This window comes from Mobula birostris, chromosome 3, assembly GCF_030028105.1.
Source record: "Mobula birostris isolate sMobBir1 chromosome 3, sMobBir1.hap1, whole genome shotgun sequence".
In the NCBI taxonomy this organism is placed as follows: domain Eukaryota; kingdom Metazoa; phylum Chordata; class Chondrichthyes; order Myliobatiformes; family Myliobatidae; genus Mobula; species Mobula birostris.
The window spans coordinates 27,371,499-27,385,131 of NC_092372.1; the positions used below are offsets into that span (position 1 = coordinate 27,371,499).

Consider the following 13,633-nt stretch of genomic DNA (forward strand, 5'->3'; position numbering starts at 1 on the left):
ATTGAAGTTCCCTGACTTTAATGCATCATCATCATCACCGAGGCCTGGCATGGCCACTCCGTTAGAAACCTCGAAGCAGGTCGTCATTGTAGAAGGGACAGTTCCTTGGGAAGACTGGTTTGAGGAGGCATTCAAGTGCATTATTTAACTATTTATGGTTCTATTACTATTTATTATTTATGGAGCAACTGTAACGAAAACCAATTTCCCCCGGGATTAATAAAGTATGGCTACGACTATGACTATGTATGAAAGCCAAATTCAAGGAGCTGGTAGACCAATGCCAGGGACCGGGGTGGAGGGCACAATGCAAGCCTATGGAGGTGGGGTGTAGAGGTTTACCTGCGCAGAACCTACTCTCTCCTTGGCATTATGGGGGCTGCAAAGAAAAAAGCCGTCTGGACCACCACAGAGTGAGCCTTCAGATGGCTATGAATCAAGAGGTGTGACCCACGGGCCAACGTTGCTGGGACACAAGCTGGATCAATCCTGGCTGGGTCGCCTGGGCAACGGTGTCTGATATTGAAAGACCAGAAACACCCGATGATCCCTCAGATAACATCAGTGATGACGTGTCCCACCACATCCTAGGATGCATCTCAGCATCACTGTAAAGTTCTAGAACAGTCATTTGGGTAAGCTCTCAATTTATTTAGCAGCAAGGATCACCCTCCACAGGAGGAAAAGAGGAATGTAGAGAAGGCCATTAAGGATCCAACAAAAAGAGGCAGGTTCCTCTTCCTTCCTTCAGAGATGATGAAACCAACTTTCCTCTGCAAGTCTGGGTAAATTAGCACATAATGGTCAATGTGCCTGCTTCTTCCTTATCATGCATGGCTCATTTAGCTACTCATTGCATACTTTTCATTGAACCATAAAGGAAAACCCTTATTTTATTCATAATGGATACTTAGTGGGTTTTTTGTAAGCAACACAATTAGGATAGGGAATAACAGTAAAAGTGTGGAATCAACTGCCTCAACACAAACATGTGTAAAAAGAGCAAATGATGTGAAATAGGCTCTTATTATTCTAAGGTCTGGTCGTACCATCATTCTCAGCATCAATTACTTGTTCAAGTTTTAATAGTTCTCCTGTTAGTAATTTAGGCTGGAGAATTTCTTTAATGATCAGCACATTAAGTACACAAAATGCTGCCAAACTTCAAGCATGTTTTTAGAAGTGTAATCACTTTTGCGTGAAATACGATTTTCTTGAGTGTTTTCTGCTATTACTGCCTAGATTGAATTGCTTAGTGAATGATTAAATTTGCAAATTGGCTGTTTCATTCCGAAGATTAAAAACCCTAGGCCAAGCAAAGGATTTCTTGGCAAAAGGGCTATTCATTTGTCAGATCTGGACTCACCACCATTAGGAGAGAAAAGAATTCAGCTCTCGGGCTATTTCAGATGCCCCGTAAAACATTACTAATAACATTACTGACAAAAGTTCTAATAGCAGGCGTAATCACAAAGGCCAGAAAAAATTACACCTTCCACAGATATATTAATTTCGTCCGTCAAGTAAAGCAACGACTATTGATTACTTTCATCCTTATTACAGATTGTTGAATTTTTTTGAGAAGCTTGCATGGAGTGCTAAGGCAAAACTCCAGTAAAGTTGCAGCAAAAAAAACTGTTTTGAAGAAAATGGCACCAAAGGAGCAGAGCATGGAGGAATGGATAAAAATGAAGGATCTGTCAGTAATTTTAACACAACTCAGAGTTAACCCAGCTTTTCTGAATCTCTTTACAATACAGCAAAACTAACGGGTTACTTTTCTTGTAATTCTTTGGCCAGTGTTACTTATTGACTAAACTTTGTAAGGGAAGTTGGTCAAAGATCTACCGAACTAGGATGTTTAAAAGAATGCCAAATTTCAAGACAATTCAAATAAACATCACTTGAGTATTTTGAGTAAACGAATGCAAGAGCTGTGCAGGAATATAGACTAATCATAGAAAAATAGATATCATTTCCATATTTTTGGCATGTACATATATACGTGTATGCATATACATAATCACGCCACACTTGTCAGCTGAGACGGCCGATAGTGCGTTCTGAATGAGGTGGCAGGATCAGAGCTCAATTAGGATAAAGAGCCTCATGTTTTATGCAGAGACTCGAAGACCTTTGTTTGTATTGATTTGTTAATGTGTACTGTTGTGTTTTGCTGCCCTGCTTTAGAAATTGTCTTCAAGCTTGCTCTCCAAGCAGAGAGAGTTAAAAAGAGAAAAAGCACACACAGAAAGAAATAAATTTAAGACTTCCCCAATCGATTACATTTCCACCAGCACTAATGAGACCACCAACACCACACCCCTCCCCCAGCATCCCACTATCAAAAAACTCTTCTATTCCAGCAATATTCAAAAGTAGATATATATTTGTATTATGTGTAGATGAGGAGAAGATTTTTTTTTATCTTCTGTGCTTTTGTCTGGAGGCTGAGTTCTAGGAGGTTTGGCAGACACTGGTGAGTTTTTTTTCCAGAAAAGCTACACTTCCCCAAACATTGGCTAGGGGGTGCACGGCTCGTCTGATAATTTATTCTGCCCATCACAAGTGATTGCCTGGTCACATGGTGAGGCTCTGGAGTTTAAAAGTGCTTTAATCTGCATCCAGTGCGCAGCAGCTGGTGGCAAAGTAGAAATAATCTGGCAACATTGGCAACTTTCTCTTCTGCTGCGAGGTGCTACTGTCAAGAGCGTTTTCAGTAAGTGAAAAAACATCAAATGATGACAACAAGCTTGAATGAGCTGCTTATATTTTTCTTTTATTGGCTCAGTGAATTATATTTAAAATACAAAGTTGGCTTAGATATGCTTTTATTTAGATATTGCATTATTTTCTTTGTTTCTGCACATTTGCTAGTAAGACAGGGGAGTTTAAATGGGGGAAAAGGGAAAAATAATTAAAATAAAGAAGATGAAAGATGTTTCACTGGATTGTCATGAAATGTGCGGGTGTGGTTGAAGCTGTATTGCTGGGTGAGAGTGAAGAAAGCACTGCACTGCTAGACAATTAGCTCGGATTCTCTCATCTTTTTTTGTAGTGCTGGTCTTGTGTTTAGGGGTCACAGAAGCTGGTGACCCAGTGTCAGCAGTTCTGCATGGAAGCTATTATGCATTCCTGATTGATTAGATTTAGCGGAAATCCTCTTGCCTTTTTCCTCTCTTTTCTCTCTGCTAGTGCTCTATTACTTCCAAAAACCTTCAGATCAGGAGTGCTTAGCTTATCACTGCTAGCTGCTAATTGCTAATCTTCCAACGGTGTCTTATTTGCAGGGCACAGTCGTTAGTCAACTTCAAGTGAGCAAATAAAAAATGTATGCAGAAGGGGAATTTTTAAATTCAGCTGCCAACAGTTTTAGAATATCCTGTTTTCTTTATTTCTCCAAACATGATGCTTTTAGAGTCAGGAGTGGGTGGACTGAAGGCTAAGTGTTAAAACTGAGATTCAGTGCACTTGAAATGGGAGAGACCTGACGAACAGTCTGTCCCTTTGGTCTGACCTGTTTTTTGTGTTTTCCAATAAAGACTAATGCCTTTCTAGGAGCTGCTCTACTATCAGTTAATAGGAATGACAGTCCATTTACTCATTTGCTTTGTGGAAAAGTCTATCAGGTAATTTGTTCTGTGCTACATTTTTAACGAGAACTATAACTCAAAATAAGATGACACAATATGAGTCACTCTGCTTCATCAATTCATTGCGATCATCTGCGCGGGCAGGTGTTTAGAAGAAAAATCTGTTGTTTACAGGGGTCACAACATTCATTTAAAGCCAGAACGCGACAAAAAGAGCCCTCAGGGTAAGAAATTGGAGAATGAATATTTAATTTTTAAAGCGGAATTGAGAAATACCCGATGACTGAGAATTGATGGATATAAAAACTGCCTTTTTCAAATATTCTGCCAAGCAAACAGGTTTAGCTGTATGCCAAAGAAAAATATTGTCTGTAAATTATTTGTGCCATATGTGTTTATATATGCTTTTGATGTGTCTCTGGTTATCTGGGATACTTTATTCTAAGGAAATTATATTGAATTTGATCTTGTATGATTCTTGGTACGATTTATCTGGAATCCTGTCCTCTATGTGACGGGAGTTACTTGAGCAATTTATAAGCATGATTACTTTGCAGCTGGCTGCAGCATGAAGGTTAACAAGAAGGTTGTTGTGAGACGTGGGAAAGGCTGAGGTTTCCACTGGATGTGTTGGTGGCGAACTATGTGTACAGTTGAAAAAAAAAGGCAGCCTGGAATGGAAGTTCTCCAAAAAAAAAATGAGTTGCAAGGTGGATTCCAGCACAGAACATGTCACCAAATATTTAATATAAGTGAAAGATTAGTGTAGTTGCAGTTCAGATTATGGTTTATCTATTGTAAGTTGACTAGTGTTAAAACTTGTAGAGTGAAATGAATGTTTTCTGCTTTATGTCGGAACATTTCATCCATGAATTGCATCTGATGTTGTGAGAATTTTCACTTTCTTCCTCTAATTATCCAAAACCCTAATCTTCTGGGGCTTTGGTCTCTTACACAATGCAAATACTCCCCGACCTCTCACCATGATACTAGGTCTGCACAACTTTGAAAGGCACATTTAGAATATTATGATCCTAGCAGGAGGATGCAAGTTATAATAAAACTCGACTGTTTATATAGCAGAAGGAAGAATACGATCAATCAAACTTGATAAATGTTCCTTATTAGAGGGTTCTCAAACTGTTAAAATAGCACGTGGCTTTAGAGTTTAAATCCTTTTTGTTGCCTAATGACATTCATATCATGTGCCTTGACCCCTCATACAGCCTTCATTTGACCCTCCCTTCAAGAGAGAAAAGGCATATCAGAACATAGTTTAATAAGCCCGTTGCATGAAAATACGACACAACAGTTCACTTCAAAATTGAGCTGTATTTTACCAAGTGAGAATGTTACTAAATCTTATTAAACAAATATATTTTAATATCCATTGAAAATTTTAATGAAGGGGCTGTTGAATCGAACTGAACCACGGAAAGGGGTAGATAATTAGGAAAACAGAAAAGTCAGCTTCATATAGAATTAAGCTGATAATTAGGTGAATGCTTAAAAGAACTAATTTGTTCCCGTTCTCCTTTCTGTTTTCTGATTAAGAAAACATCTGGGCTGGCGGCTTCATGATTTTGCAGATGCTAATTTGAAATACTGATGGAATATTTGGAAAAAAACAGTAAGGCAAAGTTTACTTCAATAAAGCTATTGCAAGAAAGACACACACCTAAACTCTCAAAAAGAGGAGCTATTGCCAGCAAAATAATTGAGCATGATATTAATGCAACATAACATTTGAAACAGTTGCCATGCACCTGACAAAATCTGTTGATCCTATATGGACCTGACATTAGTCTATATTTCCAATTATCTCCATCAAATTCAGTTAAAGTTTTATATTGATAAAAGCAAATATGGTTAGTTTGGTGCAGCTTTTACATTGGTAGGGATAGAGAACAGATTAGAGAATAGAATCAGGGTGCTACAGCACAGAAATTGGCCCTTCAGCCCATCTAGTCCATGCTGAACTGTTATTGTGCCTAGTCCCATCGACCTATTCCTGCACCACAGCCCTCCATGCCCCTCCCATCCATGTATTTATCCAAACTTCCCTTAAGTGTTGCAATCGGTGCCACATCCATTACTTCCACTGGCAGCTCCTTCTACAATTGCATCATCCTCTGAGAGCAGAAGTTATCCCTTAGGTTTCACTTAAATATTTCACCTTTCACCCTTATCCTATGACCTCTAGTTCTAGTCTCACCCATCCTCAGTTGAAAAAACTTACTTGCACTTAAATCTCATCGATGCCTCTCATAATTTTGAGTACCTCTATCAAACCTCCCCTCATTCTTCTGTGCTCTAGGGAATAAGGTTCTAATCTCTTCATCCTTTCCCTATAACCCAGCTCCCTGAGTCCGGACAGTATAAATTTTCTCTGTGCTCATTCAATCTTATTGGTATCTTTCCTCTCGGTATAATAGCACAGAAAAAGAAAGCTGACTGAGCGTTACTGCCTACCCATGCTTCCCATACCTAAAGTATAGGTTCAATCTACAAACTAAGTCACGTTCACAGCAATCATGAAATACCCTATCCCTTTTAATTCCCTTTATTCTCCTCACAGACGATGTTGAATACATTTTTTAAAAGAGGGTGATGGTTTAAAGATTTGATGGAGTTCTCGCCAAGTGATAGAATGAAAATGTTAAAAGCTGATGGTTGCCAGATTCCTGAATAGATTCAGATGAGGGACAAGTGCCCACGTGACAAGCAATAGGTAAATTCTTAGTTATTCCACTGCGATGATCACTTTGACGAAGCATCAAATAGCTTTACAAGATCAGAGGCTAAGAATTATAACAATTATTCTACATACAAAAGAACAATAATTAGCACATTTGTCACAAATACAAAGCCAACATTAAAAGATATATTAAAGTGCTTAAATCATTCAGCCATCAAATTCTGTCATTGTGAAATGGCATTTATATGCTGAGATAAAAAAATGAAATTTTCTCATGTACAGCCAAACTTTAAATTTTCTAACTTGCTAGCAGATAAAACTAGTGAATAGTTGATTAGCCAATTAAGGAAAAATCAAGCCTGATAAATGTTGAAAATAGTTGCTTTCCTCAAAAATTCTCTATCATTTCAATTAAATGTGTAATGTCACACTACATATTTGTAATTTTCCATTTTTGTACCATGTGAGCTGTTTTGGTCCCCTTATCTAAGAAAAGATGTACTGGCATTGGAGAGAATCCAGAGGAGGTTCACAAGAATGAAAGGGTTAACATATAAAGAGCATTAGATGGCTCTGGCTGTACTTGCCAGAGAGTAGGAAAAAGGGGATCATTTTGAAACCTATCGAATATTGAAGGGCCTGGACAAAGTGGACTTGAAGAGGATATTTCCTATAGTGAGTGAGTCTAGGGCCAGAGGGCACAGACTCAGAACAGAGGGGTATCCATTTAGAACAGAGAAAAGCAGGACATTTTTCAGCCAGATGGTGCTGAATCTGTGGAATTCATTGCCACCAACGGTTGTGGAGGCCAAGTCATTGAGTATATTTAAAGCGGAGGTTAATAGGTTCTTGACTAATCAGGGATTCAGATGTTACAAGGAGAAGGCAGGAGAATGGGATTGAGAGGGATGATGAATTAGCCATGATGGAATAGTGCAGCAGACTCGATGGGCCAAAAGGCCTTATTCTGCAGCAATGTGTTATGGTCCTATGTCATTTAATAGCTGTCTGAAGTTTTTTATCACCAATGTATTTTGGAGAGGTCTAAATTAGATTGCTCCTTACTCTACACAGTTTGCAACAGGCAGTATTCCAGGGTACTGTGAAACTTTGCACCTAAGTCTTGTTGGCATGATAATATGTTTTGATTGAAGGTTAATTAATGGACAATATAGACCCTTCATTTAATCCAGGCAAAATATTATTTCACTTCATTTCTTACAGTTCCCCATCTTAAGAAAAATATCCAGATTAAAATATCCAGGAAGATTAAACATTTTAGATTAAGCAATGTAAATAATGAACTATAACTCAAGACAAGCCTGGTTTTCCCCATCATAAACTCATGGATACCATGCATTTCATAAGGACGTGAGATCTCTGTGGCTTTTTGGTATGTGACATTGGAGAACACTGTCATGAACCATTCGTGGTAGCTTTTGTAATGTAATGTTGGCACCATCCATGGTTGGTGGAGAAAATGTGCCAACTATTTACCCAATGATCTCCACTCTGATTGTCTTCATCTCAAAGTTCAAGTAAATTTATTATCAAAGTACATATATGTCACCATACCCTCCCCTGAGATTCATTTTCTTGTAGGCATTCACAGTAAAACAAAAAAAAACCAAAAAAAACCATGGAAATCAAGCATCAGTAAGAAAACAAAGACAATGTCCAAAAGACCACAAATTGTGCAAATACAAAAAAAAAGGAAAAAGAAAACAAATAGAGGGCCATGAGAGCGTGGAACAAAGTGCCAGCGCAAGTGGCGCATGCAAACTCGATTTCCATGCTTAAGCATAGTTTGGATAGGTACATGGATGGTGGAATATGAAGGGCTATGGCCCCAGTTCACTCGATGGGATATGGCAGCTTAAGTGGTCTGGCACAGACTAGATGGGCCAAAGGACCTGTTTCTGTGCTTTACTTTCTATGATTCTATAACATAATAATAATAATGGATGACCTGTTATTACAGAGAAGACAATGCATAATAGCTGTCTGAATGTAGTAATACAGGATAAACAAGCAGAAACAACTAACTTAAAGGACATAGCCAATCCAAACAAACATAACTTACAGAAATCAATAAGCACAAAACACCAGAAATATGCTGAATTAAAAAGAGAAATTGAAAGACTTTGGAACATGAACAAGACATACTGTACATTGTCCCAATAGTAATAACTACAACTGGTGTCATCCTGAAGTCACTACACAATAGCATTAGCCAATTAGGGCTACACAGCAAAATCTATGTAAATCTTCACAAAGCCACAATGCTAAACAACACTAGAATAGTCCGAGATAAGCATGCTTGTCTATACCCGCACCTCAGGTTTTACCAGCTCAAGGTGAGGAAAAATAAGTTTTCTATAATACTAATAAATAAATGAATATGAATGGTAAACATCATCTGGAACAACAGGACACCATGGGGTTCATAACAATTTGGCACAGGTTCATCATGTAGTACCCGTTCATAGCATGCACATTTCAGTGTCAATGTTCCCAATTATAGATGGGTTAAAGAGCAGAGGAACACTGATTTAACATCTTGGAAGAAAACATACAAGAATGTGAGAAAATATCATTTTACTTAACAGACTAATTTTGATTTAAAATTCACGCCTATAAGAACAGTGGAAAAGAATCAATGAGTCAAACAAGGAATGTATTGGCATATAAGACAAAGTTCTGGGGAAAGAGCAGGGGAACAGGACTACTGGGAGTTGACCATTAGGAGTCACCAGAGACTCCTGTAGCAATCCAATCATTCTAAGTCCCTCACTCAAGGCAGGAGGCATTGCAACTCAGAACTTCTCCTGTTGGCTTAAGGAATAAAAGTTCAGACACACAGCTATTGGCAAGAGCAGCCTACTATGCAGGACACCAGGTTTCTGAGGCAGACTACTGGCGATACAACCACATAGAGGGCTGGGGGATCGAAGGGTACTGAACAGAGCATTTGGGTGTGCTGACTCCTTTGAACACTGAGGCGGCACGGTTGCATAGCAGTTAGCATTACACTTTACAGCACCAGCTGTAAGATTGGGGTTCAATTCCTGCCACTGTCTTTAAGGAGATTGCGTGTTACATGTGTTTGAGGGTCATGTAGAGATTCAGTAGAACCACCTATGTTAGCATGGTGATGTAGGTAGAGTGTATAACCGTGCAAAAGATGCTCCCCAATAGAGTACACCATTTATGAGCTGCTCACATCAGCACGCATCAAATTTCTCAAAGTCAGACCAAGGATCCTAACTCTATGGAGAATGATGGAGTTGGATCAATAATTGTTTGGCTTTCACCCAACACAACATGTTCTTTCAACAAGTTGACTGATGCAATGCATTCCTCAACCCATTAGTCTTCTTATTCTTCTATCACTGTTCAGGAACTTGTATAATGCCTTGGGAAGTTCAGAAAACCTAGGAATGATTCATTGTTGATCTAAATCTCAAAGTAAAATTTATTAACAAAGTATGTGTATGTTTCCATATACTACCTCGAGTTTCATTTTCTTGCAATTACAGGAAAATAAAAAATACAATAGAATTTATGAAAAACTATACATAAAGACTGACAAATAACCAATCTGCAAAAGAAGGCACACTATGTAAATTTAAAAAAAAGAATGATACAGAGTTGTAAAGAGTCCTTGAAAGTGAGTCTGTAGGTTGTGGAATCAGTTCAGAGTTGTGGTGAGTGAAATTACTCACACCAGTTCAAGAGCCTGATGCTTGTAGAGTCTGCAATAATCTTGTAGTTTCTTCCTGATGGCTGTAGAGGCGTATGGATGTTGGTTGATTGGGAGAGAGACGCATATTGATATTCAGAATCAGGTTTATTATCACTGATAAATGTTGCGAAATTTGTTGTTTTGCAATATCAGTACAGTGTAATACATATCAATTACTATAAGTTACAATAAATAAATAGCGCAAAATGTGGAAGAGCAAGGTAGACTTCATGGGTTCATAGACTATTCAGAAGTCTGATAGTGGAGGGGAAGAAGCTGTTTCTAAAACATTGAGTGTGGATTCCAAAATCTTCCCCCAATGGTAGTAATGAGAAGAGAACATGTCCTTCATGGTGAGGGTCCTCGATAATGGAATCCACCTTCTTGAGGCACCAACTTTTGAAGATGTCCCTGATGGTGGGGAGAGTTGTGTCCATAATGGATCTGGCTGAGTCTATGACCCTCTGCAGCCTCTTTCAGTCCTGTATATTGGAGCATCCATACCAAGCAGCGATGCAGCTAGTCAAAATGCTCTCCACCTTGCACCTGTAGAGTTTTGCTAGACTCTTCAGTGACATACCAAATCTCCTCAAACTCCAAATGAAGTATGACCACTGGTGTGTTTTGTTGATGATTCCAACAATATGTTGGACCCAGGATGGATCCTCTGAGTTACTGGTGCCCAAGATATTAAAGCTGTGCACTGTTTCCACTGCTGATCCCTCAGTGATGAAGGAAAGTATTATTGTATCATTGTACTTTACATGGCTTCTATCATGGAGGCTGGTAGATGGTCAAATACTTATTTTATTTCGAGATACAGCACAATGAGCCCTTGCCGTCCAATTACACCCGTGTGACCAACTAACTCACTAACTCTTAACTCACTAACTCTAATGTCTTTGGAATGAGGGAGAAAAGTAAGGACTCCCATGTGATCTCAGGGAAAACATACAAACTCCTTTCAGATCACAAACATGAGAAAATCTGCAGATTCTGGAAATCTAATGCGACACATACTAAATGCTGGAGGATCTCAGCAGGCCAGGCAGCATCTCTGGAAAAGAGTAAACAGTCAATGTTTTGGGCCGAGGCCCTTCGTCAGTACTGGAAAGAAAGAGGAACAGACTGAATAAGAAGGTGGAGGGAGGAGAGGAAGAAGTATACGGTGGCAGCTGATGGGTGAAACCAGGAGAGGGGGAGAGGTGAAGTAAAGAGCTGGGAAGTTGATTGGTGAAAGAGATAAAGGACTGGAGAAGGGGAATCTGATAGGGGAGAATAGAAGACCATGGAAGAAAGGGAAGATGAAGGAGCACCAGAGGGAGGTGATGAGCAGATGAAGAGAAGGTGAAAGAGGGAAACGAGTATGGGGAGCTCCTTTCAGAAAATGACAGAACTGAACATGGATCGCTGGCTCTGTAAAAGTGTTACACTAACCACCATACTGACCTAAAGTACATGCTGCAGCTACAGAGAATACTGGATGGAAAGATGTGCTCAAAACCTCCTTGAAGAAATAAAACACTCCACTGACTCCTGGAAGCCTCTGATCCATGTCCACTGCAGGTGAAAAGGAAGCAATGGGAATTCCATGAGATCCTTGAACAAACAGAAACACTATATAACATATGGAAAGGGTGCGCCTTCTCACAAACTAGCCACTCACCCACCCTGTCCGACACATCCTATGTGGAAAAGTCTGTAGTTCCCATATTAGGACAATGACCATCTCGGAAGTCCACAGAATCTGACTGGAAACAAGTCACGTTCAATCTCAGGGAGCTGCCTAAAGGCAAGTAAGCCATGGCAACATATCCAGTTTTTTAAAATGCAGACTCTAACAAGTAAAGCATACTGAGGAACCCATTTTGGTGGGTGTCAGATTTGGTCTAACTCATTAAGGAACTTGGAACAACATTGGGATTTTGAGTATGAATGAAGGTAATGACCACTTCCATAGCCGCTGGCATGGTTTGTTGGAGGCCTTAAGGAGTTGTGGATACAGCTCAGCACAGCTCAGAAACGGAACTATACCGTCTATACTTTTCTCTGCCTTGATAAGGCAGACAGCATCATCAGAGACTCCACTCATTCTGGGATTCTCTCTTCTCTCATCATCTATTGGCAGAAGATACAGAAGCCTGAAAGCACGTACTTCTAGGGTCAAGGGGAGCCTCTTCCCCATGGTTATAAGATTTGTAAATAGTTCCCTAGAATGATAAATTGGACTCTTGACCTCACAATCTATCTTTGTCATGATTTAGCACCTTGTTATTTACCTGCCCTGTGCTTTCTCTGTAGCTGTTACACTTTATTCCTCATTGCTGTTGGTTTACCTTGTTCTATCTCAATGCACTGTGTAATGATCTGCTCTGTAAGAACAGTATACCCTTTTCACTGTATCTTGATACATGCGATAATAATAAGCCAATAGCAATATCAGATACAGAAGAAGTATGTCAAGTCTTTCTTCTGACTGAATTGGGGAGGTCAGAACCCTTTATTTAGTGGTGTTATATTGACTAGGTGGAGGCACAGGGGGAGTTGGAGCCGTAGCTCATTGTTTACTTGTTAGATCAATAGTCTGCTCACTTGGTTTTGCAATTCATTCATGATATGACGTGCGAAAGCTCTTGAGGCAGATGAGGTACCTGTATTCTCACAGCTAAGAGGAAACGTATCAGGTGAGCCTTAGTTACAGTGAGTTTATGCTGCATACCCAGGCTTACCCCTTCTTTGTGGAAATGACTAAATAGCAAGGAAGTCAATGCATTAATGCGGAAAAGTAACACCGAGATAAAAGATCAACTATACTCTTATCGATTGGTAGAACACACTCAAGGGGCAAATTTAATATCGACTTTGCTGAGGCCTAAACTGGTCATAGTTTCTGTAAATGAGGTTATCTCACTTGCTGAGGAAACGGCAACTGGAGCATGGAGTATTGTGAGCAGTTTTGGGCCCCTTATCTAAGAAAGGATGTGATGACGTTGGAAAGTGTACAGAGAAGGTTCACTAGTATAATCCCAGGAATGAAAGGGTCAGCGTGTTAGAAGCATTTGATGGCTCTGGGCCTGTTCTCACTGCAGTTTAGAAAAATGAGGGGAAATCGCATTGAATTCTATTAAATATTGAAAGGCCTGGATAGAGTGGACATGGAGAGGATGTTTCCTCTAGAGATAAGGGAGAATTTCTTTAGCCAGAGGTTGGTGAATCTTTGGAATTTATTGCCACCGACGGCTGTGGAGGCCAAGTGATTGGATATATTTAAAGCAGATCTGTAAGGGTGACAAATGTTACAGGGAGGAGGCCAGAGAATGGGATTGATGGATAATAAATTGGCCATGATGGAATGGTGGAGCAGACTCGATTGGCTGAATGGCCTAATTCTGCTCCTATCTATTATGGTCTTATGGAAAGCTTGAAACATGTTTTAGAAGAGGGAGGTGAGAAGGAATGTAATTTTTTTAACAACATTTCCACATGATCCAGTATGAAATTTCCCAATCAAGTTACTAGGTAATGCCATGTTCCCTCAAATTAATAACATCAAGCTTTTGAGAGGGTGCAGCTGTTTCACGTTTGAGAGTTTTGCTC

The 13,633-nt window shown here is 39.5% G+C and overlaps 1 protein-coding gene across 2 annotated transcripts in view; it reads left to right on the forward strand.

Moving 5' to 3' along the window:
- Positions 1-2,624: 2,624 nt before the first annotated feature.
- The window catches only part of cntfr (ciliary neurotrophic factor receptor), a 321,591-nt gene continuing 310,582 nt past the window's right edge, over positions 2,625-13,633 (forward strand). For both annotated transcript variants that reach the window (XM_072252373.1, XM_072252374.1), the window contains exon 1: positions 2,625-2,719. The gene's annotated coding sequence lies outside the window, so the exon portion shown is untranslated. The remainder of the gene's footprint in view (positions 2,720-13,633) is intronic.